This window comes from Ctenocephalides felis, unplaced genomic scaffold (genome assembly GCF_003426905.1).
Source record: "Ctenocephalides felis isolate EL2017-DRISC unplaced genomic scaffold, ASM342690v1 CF-g0.4_SCAFFOLD_01170, whole genome shotgun sequence".
NCBI lineage: Eukaryota > Metazoa > Arthropoda > Insecta > Siphonaptera > Pulicidae > Ctenocephalides > Ctenocephalides felis.
Window position 1 is genome coordinate 44,772,365 of NW_020537324.1, and position 21,213 is coordinate 44,793,577.

The 21,213-nt window shown below is 31.2% G+C and overlaps 1 pseudogene; it reads right to left on the bottom strand.

Moving 5' to 3' along the window:
* Window positions 1-18,336, bottom strand: part of LOC113367295 — a 48,982-nt pseudogene extending 30,646 nt beyond the window's left edge.
* Window positions 18,337-21,213: the final 2,877 nt, after the last annotated feature.

Genomic DNA, 21,213 nt, shown 5'->3' on the forward strand with positions numbered 1-21,213 from the left:
ATTAAAAACAACTAGTTGTTTGGTATTTAGCCTTGAGGCAAGTTACATGAACTTCCCGATATGTGTAAATAATCGACTTAATAAAAAAAAGTGTAAATAATATTCTTTATCAATCCTGCTTTTGAAAAAAACGATAATAATTTTAGCAAACTTTGACGAATTTGTAAAATTAAACTACTTGTCGTAAGGCCATAATATTACAGTAAGTTCTATAAGACCATGATGTATAATCGCACAAAAAAGTGCCATGAAATCGGCTTAAATTTTTTTTCACAATAAATTACAAGAAAACGGCTCGGTAGATTTTCACCTAAAATTAATCAGCATCATTCCCAAATGATATCTTTCGAACAGTTTTTGATTTTTTAAAATCGGTTCGGAGGATGAGCTTAAATGTCGACGAAAATTTAACACTTTTTTTCAACAGTTAATTACAAGAAAACGGCTCGGTAGATTTTCACCTAAAATTTATCAGCATCATTCCCAAATGATATCTTTCGAACAGTTTTTGATTGTTTAAAATCGGTTCGGTAGGATGAGCTTAAATGTCGACGAAATTTAACACTTTTTTTTAACAGTAATTGCAAGAAAACGGCTCGGTAGATTTTCACCTAAAATTTATCAGCATCATTCCCAAATGATATCTTTCGAACAGTTTTTGATTGTTTAAAATCGGTTCGGTAGGATGAGCTTAAATGTCGACGAAAATTTAACACTTTTTTTCAACAGTTATTACAAGAAAACGGCTCGGTAGATTTTCACCTAAAATTAATCAGTATCATTCCCAATTAATATCTTTCGAACAGTTTTTGATTTTTTTAAATCGTTCGGTAGGATGAGCTTAAATGTCGACGAAAAGTTTTTTTCAAATTACAAAGAAACGGCTTGGCAGATCGTTGCACAAAACTGACAAACGATAGTCCTCATCGAAATACATCAAATGGCTTTTAAATTTCTAAAATCGGTTCAGGCGTTTTTTGAGAAAACGTCGATCAAAAGTCTTATTTTGACAAATGCCAAAAAGACCATACTGCTTTTTGCAAACTTTGACGATTTTTAAGCTGAACCAGTCATCGTAGGGCCGTAATATTTTAGTATGATCTAGAAAGACTATGGTATCTATCGTCAAAAAAATAATCATAAAAATCGTCGAATTTTTTTTTTTTTAAACTTTATTACAGAAACGGCCCGGCCGATCTCTACCAAAAACTAATCAGCACGATTCCCAACCAATATCTTTCGAACGGTTTTTGAATTTTCAAAATTGATTCAGAATTGCGGGCTAAAACGTAGACGAAAATTTTTTTTCACTTTTCTGCCATTTATAAAGAAACGGCTTGGCCGATCGTCGCACAAAACTGACAAACAATAGTTCTCGTCGAGATACATCGAATGGCTTTTAAATTTTTGAAATCGACCCAGCCGTTTTCGAGAAAACGTCGATTTACGGCAAAAAATCTGTCACATACCACACACACACACACACACACATACTTTTTCCAAATTTGATCTCATTCGATTCAGAATGGCTTGAAACGTCGAGAAAACATAAATTAGCGAATCGGATTTTTTGATGAAAACATAAACTTCTCCTTCGGGAAGTTAACAATTACACTTGTGCCACTATATTATATATATATATATATATATATATAATATAATATATAAATGTTGAATAACAGTTATATATAGTTATATATAGTGTTGAATAATCGGGCATAACAACAAAAAAACTTGAATTTTTTAAGAAGTCTCTTTTAACACTGGAATAAGGAAATTGTAAGTAAGTTTAGCTGTTTGTAACTATTTTATTTTTTAAGGTAAAACGTGAGAAATTATATTTTGTTTACAAATATTCATGATTTTTATTGATATGTATAGTGTAACATTATAGTTTAACGTGTTACTAAAATCGCAAATGTCGCGACAAAAATCGCAAATGTAACATTACTTGGCGCTCGTTTAACGTTCTATGCAACAAAAATGACTGCGGCGTGGCGATGTCTCACATCGCAGGCGCAATGTTGTATCCACATTGTTTAGATGTAATTTTGTTTACTGGGATATATAATGTGTAATGTACCGGAGAAGGTTGAACCTTTTCTGGTTGGTGTACATCATGGTAGAGGCAAACCTGAGGACGCCAACACTTTTCTACAGCCTTTTGTTGAAGAGATGAAAGTGTTAAAAGAAAACGGAATAATTTTCCAAAATAAAAGGTGTTATGAAGCTCGTGCATTCATAACTAAAACGACTGGGCATGGCTGGTTATAACAGCTGCACCAAATGTGTTCAGAGAGGAGAGTTTGAAACACACGTTGTTTTAGATAGAACACATTCACAATTGAGAACTGATGAATCGTTTCGATTGAGATTGCACCCAGGACATCATACAGGGGATTCTATTTTAGAGCAACTTAATATTGGCATGGTGTCTCGGATGGCATTAGACTATATGCATCTTGTGTGTTTAGGTGTCACCAAAAGATTGTTAAGTGTGTGAGTGAAAGGTTCGAGATATGTAAAATTAGATGACAAAGCCACTGAAAGGGTAAGTGAATTTTTGGTAAATTATAAAAAATATGTAACTCCCGAGTTTTCCAGGTTACCAATACCTCTTAAACATGTCAACTATTGGAAGGCCATCGAGTTCAGGTTGTTTCTCCTATATTTAGGACCTATAGTTTTACAACCTGTTCTGGAAAAGGATAAAGCAAAAGGTTTGCTAATGAACAGAGCTATCCAAGTATGTAAGTATACAGTATGGAAGAAATGGGCAGGTATAAATAAAATATAAAAATTTTATTAATTCTAATAGCGCTCCAAACAATCTGTGCATGAGCACAGAATAATTCTCTATTATTGATTCGACACATTCATGACTTAAATCGAATTGTTTGTTTGTTAATTAAGGACTGTGAGCCATTATTCATGAGACCATGCGATTCCAGGATGTTTCATATATATTTATATGATTTAAATAACAATGGTAATGAAGTTGTAATATCTGCACATCAAATTAAAAAGAAGTGCCATATGTTATTGAAAGATATTTGGTGCCAATACCGATAATTCATTCAAATAATTGACATTGCACTATTTACACATTTGCTTTCTTAGTTTATTCGCTTTTGATACTGCATTTAATTTTTCAGATGAATTGATGACATTCAAGAAACAAGTATCGAGAGATAGAAAGCATTTCAACTACATTTCAACAATAAATCTTTAGTAGATTCTCCAAGATTGAAAGCATTCCTGTTTTTGATTTATTGAATTAATTATATTGATATTCAATTATTGAAATTTAAGTGCTGTATATGAATATTGTATCATCATATAGAAATAAATGTATAATAATCTATTGTAATAAACGATTTCATTGTTCACTATGTTATTGACCACAACTTCTGCAGTTTCATTGTTCACTTAACATTTCACCTTATTAACTTCAAAGATTCTACAGCTTTATTGTTCACTTTAGCATGTATCTATATTACCTATATAGTTAGGTGTTCAACTTATAAGTTCAACGCCTGTTTTGTTGTTTTATAAAACAATGTATAATGTGCATCCTTTGAGATTTAGTTAAAATGTTGAAACAACATTTGTTTTGTGCTCACAAATGTGATGTGCATTGAGATTTAGATAAAATGTTAAAACAATATTTGTTTTGTGCTCACAAATGTAATGTGCATTGAGATTTAGATAAAATGTTAAAACAATATTTGTTTTGTGCTCACAAATGCGATGTGCATTGAGATTTAGATAAAACATCTAAACAACATGATCGCGGATATCTCGACGGGATTTTTTTCAAATGTTGTCAACAACATCGCGTGTTTACTGGAATATATAGAAAACATTGCTTAAAATTATTTTAGTATTACTATTATAATCGTGGGATTAAGTTCCATTAGTGCAAAATTAGAAATCTGCCGAAGAAAATATAGGTACATATTAGTTTTTAGTAGTATGTTCAGTTATAATTAGCACATCCTGAACAATTATTGTTAATTTTTATGGATTTGCAGATATGGAGTCAGAAAATTTCACAGTGAAATTTATCGAAATGTATAAAGCCCATTCTGTTTGTGGTCAATAAGTGACAAGGCGTATCACAATTAACAAATGCGCAATAATGCATTAAATACAATGCTGCCGATATTCAAAGAAATCAATTCAGTTGCGACTATAGCCGCAGTGGCAAAAAAATTAAATGTATCAGGAGCGTTTTTGCCAAGGAGGTGAACAAGGTATTTAATAACTTTAAAAACTCAAGGAATATATTATCAAAATTAATTGTAAGTTCAGATGATTGTAGACGATCGACACTATCCAATTACCAATGAGTGCTTTGTGCAGGAGTTCGGAAAGCATTTGAAAGAATTTTCGGGAGTAAGTAATTTTATTTTTGTTAAATAACATTTTAAATTTGTAACCTTACAATTAACAAAACTATATATATATATATATATATATATATATATATATATATATATATATATATATATATATATATATATATGGTGACGCCACTGACTATTACATGCGTCGATAATAATAATATAGTCGCCATCTCGGGGTTACAATATGTCAACCGATTTGTTCCTTTCTAATCCAGACTACCTGTCTCTTTCCTTCCAAAACTTTGCCCTATGACTTCCGACATGTGGTTAGTCTATTCGAGTCGATTCCTAGTCACTTCGCTTCCAGTGCATTTTCAGTTCGGGTTCTATCTAGTTCCGTATTCAATTCGATTCCAGTGCGTTATCAGTACGCTTACAGCTTGCTTTCTTTCTTTGGTTCAGTTTCGAGTTTCCTTTCGAGTCAGTCGAGTTTAGAAGTTTTGTTGAGTTTCCTTTTATTGACCAAAGTGAGGTCATTTTTTAGTTTGTTATTATCATAGAAGAAGAACGTTTTTAGTTTCCCTATACAGTCCACGAATACCAGCCATCCGTGTGGTCTACTGATCGAATCAAGGCCACACCAATATATATATATATATATATATATATATATATATATATATATATATATATATATATATATACATAGCTGGGCACCGTTAATCAAATAGTTAACTTCGTTAATCGTTAATCCGCTACAAAAAAAGTTAGCTTCGTTAAACGTTAAATCGTTACATTTCGGAAGAATTAACGCAAGTTAACGTTAATCGTTAATCCGTTAATATGTGTAAAATTACATTTTTATATCATTGCGTTAGTAAACTTAAAAAACTTATTGGTTTAGGTTCTGGAAAAAACAAAATACTTGTATAATTCAAATGTGTAATTTAACCCCGTGTGTATAAGGAAAATAGCGCGACGCGCTTTATGCACACACCGTGATAATGGTCAACTTTCCGTTTTTATGATTGCATATTGTTTTTACAAGAATTTTTAACTTCCCGAAGGAGAAATTTATGTTTTCATCAAAAAATCCGATTTGCTTATTTTATGTTTTCTCGACGTTTCAAGCCATTCTGAATCGAATAAGACCAAATTTGGAAAAAGTATGTGTGTGTGCGTGTGAACAGATTTTTTGCCGTAAATCGACGTTCTCTCAAAAACGGTTTGACCGATTTCAAAAATTTAAAAGCCAATCGATGTATCTCGATGATGATTATCGTTTGTCGGATTCGTGCGACGATCTGCCGAGCCGTTTCCTTGTAAATAGCAGAAAAGTGACAAAATTTTCGTCCACGTTTTAGCCCGCAATTCTGAATCGATTCTGAAAATTCAAAAACCGTTCGAAAGATATTGGTTCGGAATCGTGCTGATTAGTTTTTGGTAACGATCGGCCGGGCCGTTTTCTTGTAATAAAGTTAAAAAAAAATCCGACAATTTTTATGATTTTTTTTGACGGTAGATATCATAGTCTTCTAGATCATACTAAAATATTACCGCCCTACGACAACTCGTTTAGCTTTAAATATTTGTCAAAGTTTGCAAAAATTGGTATCGTTTTTTGGCATTTGTCAAAATTAGACCTTTCATCGACGTTTGCTCAAAAATGCCTGAACCGTTTTCAGAAATTTAAAAGCCATTCGATGTATCTCAATGAGCACTATAGTTTATCAGTTTTGTGAGACGATCTGCCGAGCCGTTTCTTTGTAATTTAAAAAAGAGTGTTAAATTTTTGTCCACATTTAAACTCATTCTACAGACTCGATTTTAAAAAATAAAAAACTGTTCGAAAGATATTAGTTGGGAATAATACTGATTGGTTTTAGGTGAAAATCTACCGAGCCGTTTCCTTGTAATTAACTGTTGAAAACAAAATTTAAGCCGATTGTTATGAAACTTTCTTTGGCGATGTATATCATGGTCTTATAGAACTTACTAAAATATTACGGCCTTACGACAAGTAGTTTAATTTTAAAAAATCATCAAAGTTTGAGAAAATGAGTTGACGTTTGTTAAAATTAAAATTAGATGATTTACTTTGTATAACGATAGATTACTTGGTCTTAATGAACATACTAAACCATTAACGTCCTACGAAAACTGGTTTAATTATAAAAATTATTGATTAGTGAAAATTTGCTTTTAGAAAATACTCCGAGTTAACGTGTTCGTTCGTTTTCAATTATGCGTAATAAAAGCTCTCGGAATACTTCTAATCAATCATAAATTAATTTGTTTATTAAGTCGATTATTTACACATATCGGGAAGTTCATGTAACTTGCCTCAAGGCTAAATACCAACTAATTTTCTAAATAAAGGGAAACAGTTTTTTTTTTGCGAAAAATAGGAAACGCGCGATGGGTTAAGCGTCGGGCATAAGGTGCATATTCCCCTTCATGAACATTAACATGTTCGAGTTCTCGTCTGAAAGCGAGGCTTGTTTTGGTGTCAAAATGTCTTTACCCGTGGAAAATAAACGTTCAACTGCAGCGTTTGAGGTATAGCAGTATTGTATTTAATTAATAGATTTGTGAATATCTGTTCCCCGAGGAATGCAGCAGACTTTGCGCTTTATTCTTTAAAGAGAAGACAGAATTAAAAACGTCTTTCTCCTCGTCATCATCGTTGTTATTGGCATTGCTCCCTCCGCCACTTAAACTGTCCTTCGAATTTTCCGCTGCTTCTTGTCGTAAGGCATCTTCTACCTTTTTTTCCATGCATTTTCTTACTGCATCCACCCTACTGCTGTCATACGTTTCCAGCCATATCAACCGGAACTTTGGATGAAATGCCGCGGCAAGTTGGCAATGTTTATCATTCAGGAGTGGTCCAAATCTTGCGGTGCCGTGCGGTAAATAGTAGGCATTGGATTAACGATTAACGGACTTCTGGTATTTTAACGGAAGTTAACGTGTCCGTTAACATTTTTAAAAGTTAACTTAAAAGTTAATCCGTTAATCAAAATGTTAACTTCGTTAATTAACGATTAACGGATTAACGAGTTAATGCCCAGCTATGTATATATATATATATATAGTTTCGACGTAATGAAACAAAACGGGACAAGTTGACAGACAAAATTCTACAATATATAGATAAAATAGAAGAATAAGAAGAACAGGCCGCGGAAAAATCTAGAGAAATGAAAGTGGCAGAAAAACGGCATTTTCTACTGACTTTGAACATACTGAATATAAACGACTACGGTTTAGACTTAAAGGTGGACCGGCTACTTCTAAGAGACGAAACTTCATACCCGCCGAGATGTAAAATGTTTTTAACTTTATGGAAAAGGACAATCCAAATTTTAAATGCTGGTTATATAAAGAGTACTATTTTAGTCCACAATAAACCAGTACAGTAATAATTAGTTTAAAAAGTTTCTTCAGTTTTCTTTCAATATAATCTTTATCACATCTTCTCGAAAAACACTTATTGAATCAAGTTTACCACATCCTTTCAAATTGAACTATGTTAATTAATTCAAAAGAAATTTTTGCATTTTATCTGTAAATATGTTAGATAATAAGTTTAATAATATTAAACTTAATATACCTAATGAGTTTAATAATATTAATATTGAAGTTGTACGGTGATCGCGAGTCAGATATCGCGATGGGATATCTATAGACGCGTAATATCAAAGAATATAGAAAGTATAAATGAGAAGTTTTGAGCTAAACACAAAACGTGGTAAACATTGGTGGCGAATCAATGTAGTATTTCTTATTCAAAGTAGGTTTTAGTTTTCCTATTAAATGGGTTAAGGCTCAGTTTTATATAGTGATAGGTAGCTCTTCTCATAATGCTTATTTAAAGGCTTTATAATTCTTACTCAGGCTGCATTATAGTGGTCGTCTTAACATGAGTAGTAAAAACTGTGTGTTCACATTGCCTCAAGCAATTTAAGTGCAGCAGCTTCTTATATCTTCACGTTCGCGTGATACATGACGAGCAAAGCATTCAATACAAATCAAGCATTCAATACTTATTTAAGAAAGATTTATTTCATAGTAAATACACAGAACATAGATATATAGAACAGATAGAACAGAAAATACCCTAGGATTAGATAATGTGAATGAAACAGACGTTCAAAAGTTCTTTTATAAATCTTATATATTTTCTAATAAATTTCCAAATAACATTATCTTATTAGTCCCTAATGGAGTAGCACAAATAAAAAAATTAAAAGGAGTGATTGTAAAGAGGAAAATATGAATGCATATTGCATTACAAATCTCATTGTATGCACAAAAAAGAAGAAGTGCAGATACAAACCACAACATAGCCATAGCTTTCTTACATTGAACAATATAACAAACAATATATTAAGTTATTAATGATTAATTTTTGTTTATATGAATCAGTAGTATATTTAGTTACATATGATTTAGAACTTTTATGCCAGCAAAAATGCTGTGTGTGGTATCTTTGTATAATGGTCATATTAGAGGTTTTAGGGAAAAATGATTTAAATTTACTCTCATATAACAATCTGTATATTTTCAATACTAATACTGTTTTGGGATTGTTTTGGTGAATTATGACCATTTAGTACAGCAAAAGCACATGTTCATTCGTCTACTCGATTTAGTTGCGTTTAGACTTTAGTGAAGAATGTGTGCAAATTATTCATTAGGAATGGATTCCGATAAAATTTACACGATTGTGCAATTCGTACATGAACAAGAAAGAAATATGGTAGATCTTGTACCATCCTCGTGGTTATTCCACGAAGAAAGTCAAAATTTTACATGTTTTCCTAAGCCATTCGAATACAAGAAAATGCGTAAATGGCTCGAGAATTTAAAAAGTCCATCCAAAAATTGGAAACACTATCCAGTTATCATTATAGATTATGCAAGTAAGTAGTTACCTATTTTTTTAAATATTTGTTTTTAATATGACTTCGGTGTACAGTAAATTTAAATATATTTTCAAAAGATAATTTAAAACAAGGACGCCACCGAGTACATAAATATTGTTCGACTCTGAAAGTAGAGTGGACCGACGATGAAATAAGTGTTTCCAACAATATAGTTGAAATATTTGACGAGAGCAATATGTAATGTTGCGCCATTACCCCCCGGGGGATGACACCCCTTCTCAAATGTGTAATTACATTTTTTCAAAATAACGTCGGAAATCAATAGAAGAACTAATTATAAGAAAAAAATGTCTTCTATAGTTTTTCAAGAAAAACTAATACTTTTCAAGTTACTGGCGACTAAAGATTCATATATTTTTGGCGTTCTTCTTCGTTTTCTTGCAAATATGTCCTAAAATATACATTTTAACGAAAATCATGTAATAAACAAAATAATGTCAATAAAAATCTTAATAAATCTGTATTACATAAAGGGTTCTACGAAAAATATTAAGCAAGATTTGAAAGAGCAAAGTCGTTTTTTATTTCATTTAAGATTCAATTGTTGTATTTAAAGCCCTTTATGCATTTCGGTGAAATTGGGTTTTATAGTGCTAACATAAGCTTTAAAATGAGTGCTGTTACAAGTTTTTTGCGTGTAAAATGAGTGAGCTATCATGCAAATAAGAAGCATATACGAAGTTTTTTTCTTATAAATCATATGGTTTAATGAGCGCCATTTCCACCAGAATTAAAGTAATTCACATTCCATCTAGAATTCACTTCATTATAGCCATCTTGATCGATTCTAGCAGATTAACTATTTTAGTACCAACTATTTTCAGAAAACACACGATTTTATCGAGTAATAGTGACACAAATGATGTAGGAATGGAGCTTCCTAGAGCTCAAGATAATAATTAACTTCCCGAAGGAGAAGTTTATGTTTTCATCAAAAAATCCGATTCGCTAATTTTATGTTTTCTCGACGTTTCAAGCCATTCTGAATCGAATGAGATCAAATTTGGAAAAAGTATGTGTGTGTGTGTGTGTGTGTGTGTGTGTGTGTGTATGTGAACAGATTTTTTGCCGTAAATCGACGTTTTCTCGAAAACGGCTGGGTCGATTTCAAAAATTTAAAAGCCATTCGATGTATCTCGACGAGAACTATTGTTTGTCAGTTTTGTGCGACGATCGGCCAAGCCGTTTCTTTATAAATGGCAGAAAAGTGAAAAAATTTTCGTCTACGTTTTAGCCCGCAATTCTGAATCAATTTTGAAAATTCAAAAACCGTTCGAAAGATATTGGTTGGGAATCGTGCTGATTAGTTTTTGGTAGAGATCGGCCGGGCCGTTTTCTTGTAATAAAGTTTAAAAAAAAAAAAAATTCGACGATTTTTATGATTATTTTTTTGACGATAGATACCATAGTCTTCTAGATCATACTAAAATATTACGGCCCTACGATGACTGGTTCAGCTTTAAAAATTCGTCAAAGTTTGCAAAAAGCAGTATGGTCTTTTTGGCATTTGTCAAAATAAGACTTTTGATCGACGTTTTCTCAAAAACGCCTGAACCGATTTTAGAAATTTAAAAGCCATTTGATGTATTTCGATGAGGACTATCGTTTGTCAGTTTTGTGCAACGATCTGCCAAGCCGTTTCTTTGTAATTTGAAAAAAACTTTTCGTCGACATTTAAGCTCATCCTACCGAACGATTTTAAAAAATCAAAAACTGTTCGAAAGATATTAGTTGGGAATGATACTGATTAATTTTAGGTGAAAATCTACCGAGCCGTTTTCTTGTAATTAACTGTTGAAAAAAAGTGTTAAATTTTCGTCGACATTTAAGCTCATCCTACCGAACCGATTTTAAACAATCAAAAACTGTTCGAAAGATATCATTTGGGAATGATGCTGATAAATTTTAGGTGAAAATCTACCGAGCCGTTTTCTTGCAATTAACTGTTAAAAAAAAGTGTTAAATTTTCGTCGACATTTAAGCTCATCCTACCGAACCGATTTTAAACAATCAAAAACTGTTCGAAAGATATCATTTGGGAATGATGCTGATAAATTTTAGGTGAAAATCTACCGAGCCGTTTTCTTGTAATTAACTGTTGAAAAAAAGTGTTAAATTTTCGTCGACATTTAAGCTCATCCTACCGAACCGATTTTAAAAAATCAAAAACTGTTCGAAAGATATCATTTGGGAATGATGCTGATTAATTTTAGGTGAAAATCTACCGAGCCGTTTTCTTGTAATTTATTGTTGAAAAAAAAATTTAAGCCGATTTTCATGGCACTTTTTTTGGCGATATACATCATGGTCTTATAGAACTTACTGTAATATTATGGCCTTACGACAAGTAGTTTAATTTTACAAATTCGTCAAAGTTTGCTAAAATTATTATCGTTTTTTTCAAAGCAGGATTGATAAAGAATATTATTTACACATTTTTTTTATTAAGTCGATTATTTACACATATCGGGAAGTTCATGTAACTTGCCTCAAGGCTAAATACCAAACCAACTAGTTTGAATTAATTTGGGAACAGTGACGATGCTTTACAAATTCGAGACCAATATTATGTCAATATTTTAATAACGCAGGAAGTAATCCTTTCCAACATTCGGTGGTTACAAAATGTGTCATCGATTAATACAAATATCAATAGAAAATGAAACTCGCTATAATCTAATGTTGAAATATTATGCTTATATAATTAAATTTTTTTTTTCAATAAAAATTAAATTTTGTTTTTAATAAATAAAATTAAAATAAAATAAAGAAAATAAAGAAGAGAGACGACCATGGATACAGCAACAGTTTTTCAAGTCTTTGAAAAACTGTCTGAATCGTTAATAGTTTCTCCACCTGAAGAACCTGCTGAACAGAATACCTATATAATACCACAACATCTAGATCTAGATTATTGAGATCATATGAACATCCAGAGTTGCAACAAGCTGTGTGCCATGGCCATCGGAATTTTATAATTCGCATGTGTGGTATAAGCTGAACAAATTGATTGGATCTATTATTTTACTTACAGAATTTCTGCAAATCAAAATATGAAAAAGTAGGAGTATCAAATATGTAATTAATGCTTTTTTTGAATTTCAGAGATACCATTGGCCAATCAATTCGTACAGATAAAATTTACGACGCCCTTCTAAATCAATTCTCGAAAAATGTAAATTATTAAAACCAAACGATCGTTTGTGCTACCACTGCCGCAGAAAATTGGAAAAAATGAATGGCAATAATTCAGTTGAGTTTCTGGGTTGGAACTCGAACACAACGCTATAGAAGTATTGAATTTATAATCAATTTTTTTGGAACAACAGAGATCCTATTGACCAAGCAAAGGTAAAATATGCAGTATGGACTGGAACTTAAATCCAAGGCTATAGAAGACTAGCAAAAATTGTTGAAGTTCAATATTACAAGAACCTGTTTGTATCATTGGTGGCGACCAACCATGGCTTTGATGATATGTTAATGTATCTTACATCAAAAACATTAATGGGAATAATAGAATGCAGCACTAGGCATTTGTATTTTATTCAATCGATGTAAGCGCGGATGCTCTGTGAATGCGATTTATTTGTTTGGTCAACTGTTTCAATGCATAAAAATAACAGTGCTGTAGTGTACAAAAAAACTGTAATTTTAATAAGTTATTGTGTTTCTATATGTAAGGATAAAGCGCTTCTCCTAAATCTCATACCAAAACTGAAATGTGTTCAGTAATGATGCAATATGGTATTACTTATCTTTCAAAATAAAATATCAATATTTTTCTTCCAGAAGAATTTAGGTACGCATAACTACATATTTATATTTATGTTTACATACGCAAGATTAAGTATCAATCGTTGATTTTCACTCTTAAAATCATTTTCAATTATTACATAAGAAATTAAAACACAGTTAAAATTATTACACAGGTCACATACTATTATTTTACATACTTAAATTTTTAAATTTGATTTTAAAATTTACGACTTTTTAAAATTAATTTTTGAAGATGTTCATGATTTTATTGATGATATCACGTATCTATATATGTAAAAATGTTCATTGATTACTTCGTTGATTGTTTGAATAGAAGATAGCAATTTGTATTTGGTGCTATTGTCACCACGGTAATTTAATAATAAATTTTGTGATTCAAAAATAATGCAGTGTTAAATACAAGTGCACTGTTTAATTTATAGAGAAAAACAATTTGCCAGCATTGTTAACATAGAATAAGTTCCCAAGCTCAGCTAATAATGGTTCGTGGGTTTCATGCTGGTGGCGACCAACAAGTATTAAATATCAAGTTCTGTTTTGTTTTGAAACATTTAAAGAAACCATTATTATAAACTTATTACAATGAGTATCTGTTAATACACTTCAATTTCAATTCCAAGTTCCATTTGATTAACTTCCCGTAGGGTAAGTTATAGTAATCGCAAAAAAATCGAAAATGAAAATTTTTATATATCTTTACGTTTCAGAGGTTTCTGAACATTTTGGCATACCTTAGAAAAAATGGATGTATGTGTGTGTGTGTGTGTGTGTGTGTGTATGTATGTATGTATGTGCGTGTGTGTATGTATGTGCGGATACAAATTTTCGTCGACGATTTCGGGAACACGGATAAACCGATTTGAATAATTCAAAAAACATTCGATTCGTATTAATAAGGAGACGTGCTGATTAGTTTTTGGCGAAGGCAGGTCTAGCCGTTCCAAAGATACGGGGCAAAAAGTGCCGAAAACGGTAACTCAGTTTTTAAGAGAACGGAGCGTCCGATTTGAATAATTCAAAAAACATTTCACTTGTATTGACAAGATGAATAATCGATAAAATTTTCATGAAGGCAGGTCTAACGGTTTCGGAGATCTGATGAAAAAAGTAAAAAAAAATGCCATTTGGCGGTCAAAAATGATCATTAGACATATGCACATCAAATTATCAGATATTTTATAGAGATTTTAACAATAAGTATTAATTTGTTTTACATTCCTATGGGTTCCGTACCAATGTTTACGCGTTAGACGGCGACGCGGCGCTTTGATATTTCGTCTTTATGCAGATAAAGCAGTACGATTGCTTTAAAAAAAAGTTTAGATCTTCCAAAATATGTCAAAATAAAATAAAACTTTGTTTTTTTCAAAAAAAAAAAATAAAAAAAAAATATTTTTCTAAAAAAAATTTTTTTTTCAAAAAAAGTAATTTTTTGTCCAATATATAGTTTCTCAAAAATCTTATTTTTTCGAAGTAAATTTTTTTCAAAAATCTTAATCGTTTTTAAAAAAAAAATTTGGTACGGGAAGTTCCAGCAATTTGCCTTAAGGCACGATGCCTTAATTGCCTTAAGACAGAATTCCACTTACAGCTAGTTTCAAGATAGATCAATCTCGATAAAGACCAGACTCGGCCCTCGATATATACCTCAGCTAGATTAGTTGTGCACTCAATAGAGTGGCATCTATTATAATTTTTAAAAATTCAGCCAATTTATTTATGTGTGTGTGCATTAATATATATATATATATATATATATATATATATATATATATATATATATAATAAAAAAAAAAAAATATTCAATGACAGCTTCCGCTAAATTCTATAGCACCAAATAAATTTTTCCTAAAACAATTTTTACAGTGAACAAGTATGTGTTAAATTGAAAATATTTTCATAAATGTATCGGGTATCAAAAATTTGAAAGAAGGTCATTGAGAAAATTTTATGTAGTAAGTGTAGTTTTTGATTAGAGAAGTTAATTATATGGGGTGACCAGAAAGCAAAGTACCGTCTATAGTATAGTAGAGACTTGTGAAAAAAAATCAAAGTGCATGTGAGGTCTACTTTTTAACATGAGAAAATATAAAATTGTTATAAAATTAAAAATTGAGGATAGTGAAATGACAAACAAATAAGAGAATTATACCAAGGATCATAAACAATGCTACATAAGTTTAATCTGTTCCATAGAAAGTTAATAACAAATTTAATAATTGAAATTATCGACAGCGTGTCATCAACAACCATATTTGCTAGCAATTATAAAATTTGTGAATCGTAAACTAAGAGCTAAACTCATAATTATACAGACAACATTTGCTGATAACTGTTAATAAATATATAGACATACTTTTTACTTGTAGATTCGGACAATAAAAGCAGATCAAATGTCTAAAATTTCATTCATGGAAATCTGGCAGCATGTGCCTTTAAGTTTTTCGTGAAACATCATTTTTGATAATACTAATCAGGATAATATCCATCGCAATAAAAAAACTTGCAAGTACTTACTTGTTAAAAATTATTACTCAGTGCACCTTGCATGGCTATTCGGCAAAACTTTCACATGGCTCTCCCTTATTATTGAATAAAATTTTATTGAATAAAATTTCTTTACCGACACCTTAGAATATTATAGTAATTCATATATAGAAATAAAACTAATAATTTAAAATAGCATCAGAAGAAAAGAGAATTAATGTCAACTACAGTGAAAATAGAATATGCATCATTAGTCATAGCGTTTCTATGAGATTGGAAATGATATCAATAAATATATCAATAAAAATATAAATAAAAACAAACATTGTGTTTTGTATTAAATCAACAGCGTGTTGCAACAAAAGCAAGGAAAGCACGAACATTTTTAACGAATATTTCATATATAAAATCAAAGCGAATACGAAATAGAATGCTGTCAAATTCTTTGTTTTTGTTTCACGTATTGAATTAACAATTCATCAAAATACTAACCAAAAATCTGCAAACAATTTTATCGCCAATTTATGCTATTTGATTATTTGTCTACCACAGCACTGAATTTAAATAAAATAGAAATAAACACCGCAGCAACACGAAGCAACATAATGGATTACTGACCACATAGAACACGTGACTGTCGTGACTTGCGCACAGAGTAATATGAATAGATCACTCTCACTCGACTAGACGCAGGTCTGCCAACGGAGGCAAAATGTCAATGGCGCCAGATTCAAGTTCATCTTTTGCGGAGTGAAATGCTAGTACAGAAATCTCTCCTTGCTTTATATTAAGCTTGGCTAATATAATATGTCGACAATTGTAAATCTGTAAATAGTGTTTATATTAAAATAAATTATATTTTTTAACTTCCCGTAGAGTAAGTTATTGTAATCGTTCAAAAATCGAAATTGAAAATTTTTGCATTTTTTGACGTTTTGAAGGTTTCTGAACATTTTGGCATACCTCAGAAAAAATAGATGTGTGTGTATGTTGGATTTAGAGAAAACTATTGCTTCTAAACTTGTATTTACAATATATAAGTTACAGAAATAAAAATAGAAGATATTTATTGTTATGCAATTTTTCGCCCACGTTTTCGAGCGCGCAGATCCAACCGATTTGAATGGTTCAAAAAACATTCGATTCCTATTGTTAGATAGATGTGATGATTAGTTTTTGGCAAAGGCAGATTCAGCCGTTTCTGAGATACCGAGCTAAATGTTCGAAAAATTGCAGTTTTTGAGAGTAATAAAAGGAAGTTTAAAAAAAAAAACGTCGATTTACGGCACTGATGGCACAAAATCTGTTCACACACGCACACAAATCTACTTTTTCCAAATTTGGTGGCATTCGATACAGAATGGCTAGAAACTTCGAGAAAGCAAAATCGTCGAGAATCGGATTTTTTTATGAAAACAAACTTCTCCTTCGGGAAGTTAATAACCGAGTAATGTTTAGAATGAATTTAGAACAGTATCATTTTATTTGATGTTGTTTATTGTGCTGATTACCATTTAGATCCATACTTGAATAAAACACTTGAAAAAAATGGTTGAATAGAACATGTACTAGGATATTGGTGCCATATTAAATCAATTACATTGGTGTTCTTGACCAGATTCATTGCCTAGTGCAGTATCCTTAAATCCTTCGTATTGATATATCATTTGAGAAATAATAACAATAACAATAAATATCTTCTATTTTTATTTCTGTAACTTATATATTGTAAATACAAGTTTAGAAGCAATAGTTTTCTCTAAATCCAACAACTCATTTGGGGTTCGCAATGAAGAATTTAATTATTGAGTCCGCCGTAATCGCCGACGATTCACATACTAGTTCTGAATTCATTTCAGAACAGTTACGTAAACAATCTGCAAATTTAACTAGTGCATCAACAAACTTAATAATTAATACTCCCATACAGTCAACAAGTGCAATGAAAGTTGAAGCGGAATCTAGCAATTCGAATAAAAACAAATGACATTGTTTTCATTTACTACTGAATTTTTATCATTAGTTTGATTTGAATTTGCCTCTTCAATTAAATCTGCTATTAACTTTTTATATATACTTTCCGATCTGTCATTTAATTATTACTAGTCATTATATTATCATATTAATATATCAAAGAATTTATAATTTTCACTTTTTTGTGAATTATATATCCGTTAATATACTATGCTGCACCATAAATGCTAACACTGGGTTGACATTCTTATTTCGCTGGTCATGTAGCAACTGCTAAGTTTTCTTGTTTAACGTTTACTTAAATATTTTATTTTAGTGTTTAGTTTCTTTGAAACAATGTAGTTTAATATTATGTTATGTGTTTTTTTTTCATAATGTTGTATGTATTCATATTTTTACTTGTTATATGATCTATTAATTTTTATGATATGTTTTTTTAAAACTTTGTAAAAAAACTGTTTTAGACTTCGCTAAAATATGCTGAATGATGACAAACATACAGTATCGACACGTACGAAATAAATAATTTAGTTATTGCCTCTTACTTCGACGATTTGTTTGCAAATTAACATTTCAAAAATATGTTTCAACGTCAAACAAAGAAGTCTAAATTCTCTTGCGTTAAATAAGTATCCAAAAGAACATTTCAAAGGTGAATTTTCATTCAGTTTGCATGATTATAAAATTAAATACCTTTCTTTTATTCATTTTTTATAGATCAAGTTATAGCAGGAGCAAAATGATCAACAAGATTTGAAATGGCGCATATGAAGCACATTTACCATTAAGGGCATCATTAATTACCAATTAAAATCATAATATTAAAGTTATGCTACCGTGCCCTAAGTAACTACACAAAAGAGATAAAGCCAGTGTGAAGAAATTGTTTGATAAGAATGAAAAAGCAACATTTATAAAACTTTTTATTACAAAAATGTGGCGTGGAAGATGATATACTAGAAGAAAAGCATATTTTATTGGTGATGATGACTACAGTGCAAACTACTATTTCACAATTTGGTGAATTCATTGATGGAGGAGCACAAGGTACAATGAATATAGATTTATTCTGCACACTTTTGTGTGAGCTTTTACACTGTAATAACATTTTGTTTCAACAACCGTCAAAACAAAACCGCATTTTAATTATTTTGAAACAAATACATGACACAGTAGGAAATATTGCCAGTTCGATTGTCATGCCAGATGATGCGCCAGCATATTACAATGCGTGGTCATCTGTCATTACTTCAACGCACAACCATTTTGTTCATGTCTTACGTTTCAAAAGACTGGAAATGGGCACTAAATGCAGAAATAAAAAATAGTCAGAGATAGACAACTGTTTTCAACAGATTATTAAGAATTCGAGCATTTTGAATCGGTATGAGTTTTGGACAGAATTAAATTCCTATGTTGAAAGCCTTGAAGAAAATCCGCCAACCAAATTAATTAATGCCATTTAGCATAATGATTTTCATCTCCTTCACAAAATCAGATGAATAAATATTGGCGTCGTTTGGCTTTCCTTCACCATTATGCACACCGACAATAAAAGGTTTGCTGGCTTTTTCCTATATAATTAACTGTATCGGCCAAAATGTACTATTAGAGTTCTTAGTTAATAATTCTAATAGTACCATCACAATTTAACTGTATTTTAATATTAATTGGGCATTTTATTTACATTTTAGTCATGGCTCGAATAATAGAATTTTCTACACCAAAATGTACATAAACCCCCCCCCCCATTAATGTGTCTGGAAGGTTAGCACTGTGTAAGGTACAATTTTGATTATTTATCCAATAACGCAAATCTTCCTGAAGGATTGAGGACTCAGTGGATGAAGAGTCAATGGTTTTGTCTGATAGTTGCAAATTCCTATCAATATCAGATGATTCAAAACCAATATTTGAAGACGTTGAAGGCATATTTGAAAATTCAACGATCTCTATATTAGCCACTGTATTTTCTATATGATTCTTGCTTGCACTTACACCGATACTAAGTGTAGAATTAACCACTTGTTGATCCAAAAGTCTTTTATATCATTGCACTTTTTGTGCAACTATCTGTTGAATTCTGCATTTGCATAAATCCTTTAGCGGTTTGCGTGTCTTTAATTTGTGTTGATCCATTATAATTATTCTATTTAAAAAAAATTAACTCGCTGACTGCTCTTGTAAACACTTGACACTTCTACAAAATCATGGCGCCATGAAATCATTAGTTTCCTTGTCGAAAGTTTGCAAGCCTGAGTCGATCACTTCACGCACGCATATTTGACTCACTACATTTTCGTTTCGTGAATCGTTGTGCTTCGAATAGGTTGGTCAATCACAGTAATCCAAAGAAATCTTTTTAATCATCGTCGTTAGCAGGTATTTTCAATTAATTTTTTCTCGTTTGATTCATGCATAAATTGTTAAGAAAATTTCAGCTAGTTTGATTATACTGATTTCGAAGATTTTCAATGTTTATGTAACCTCTTTACGATGACTTTTCAGAATGTATACACACGCGGTGATAAATTTCATTAATGAAAGTAATAGGTCAGAGGTGCGTGTTAATAAAACGTTAATGAAAAATGATGTTACAAAGTGTTGGTGGCCTCCAAAGCATATTATATCAAAATCTTCTCTAATAATGAAAAAAAGTTTACCCGACAGTACTTGGACAAAGGAGGATGTGAGTGTTTTGCATTATTTCGGTAAGTGCACTTCTTTAACTAAATATAAATGTAGATTTTTTTAAAATCTATCTTGCCATTGCATAGATTCATATTATAAAGCGAGAAAGTTTGCGCAAGAAGTGCCTATACATCGGCTGAGGAGAATCTTGGCAAAGGGTTTCATTTAAAGAAACCCAACAGCCAATATCAGTCTAATGAAGAAGAATATAGTACGTATAAAAACCTACATATTTAAATGCAATAGAATATATATTTTTGAAAGAATAAAAAATAATCTTTCAGACTTTAATCCTAACCAACAATTGTTGCTGGATCTCGAATCACCGAGGAGTTCAACAAGCATCAATTGCCTAACTCCTTCCAATGTAGAAGAACTGAGCTCTTTACCCTTATCTCTTCTCATGGGGATAAATCATGACGTTGGGTGGTGTAAAACTTTTGAGGATCAAGGAACACAAACCGATATGGATTGGTTTGCAGAAAAGCTATAGCAAAAAATAGTGAACATAAATATAAACTTAGAGAAGCAGTGCATAAAAACAGATTTTATACTAAGGGAGCTTGCTATTTTGAACACTAAAATGGATCAATTACCGCAAAATTCAAGTTGTCCTACATTGACATCTAATCAAAATAATGGTAATGCATTCGATTCCTTGTTTCCGCTTGGTGCTGAAGACGATATTACATGCTATGAAGAATTTTTAAAATATGAAACATATGTTGCAGAATTGGTAAACTATAATTGCACCTTGAAAGATATTGAAATAAAATAATTTGGTAGTAATTATGTTTAATGATTTGTTTTTAGCAAAGCTATGTTAGAAAAATTGGTAGAAAAACTACTGCAGAAAATATAAGAAATATATTGAAAAAAGTTTTCACTAAAGAATTGGCAGTGGTATGTTTCTGGTATGGCCGGAGAAGTAATATGCCAGGTAAACAAACTGAAAATGGAAGTGATTAAAGGTAATTTAA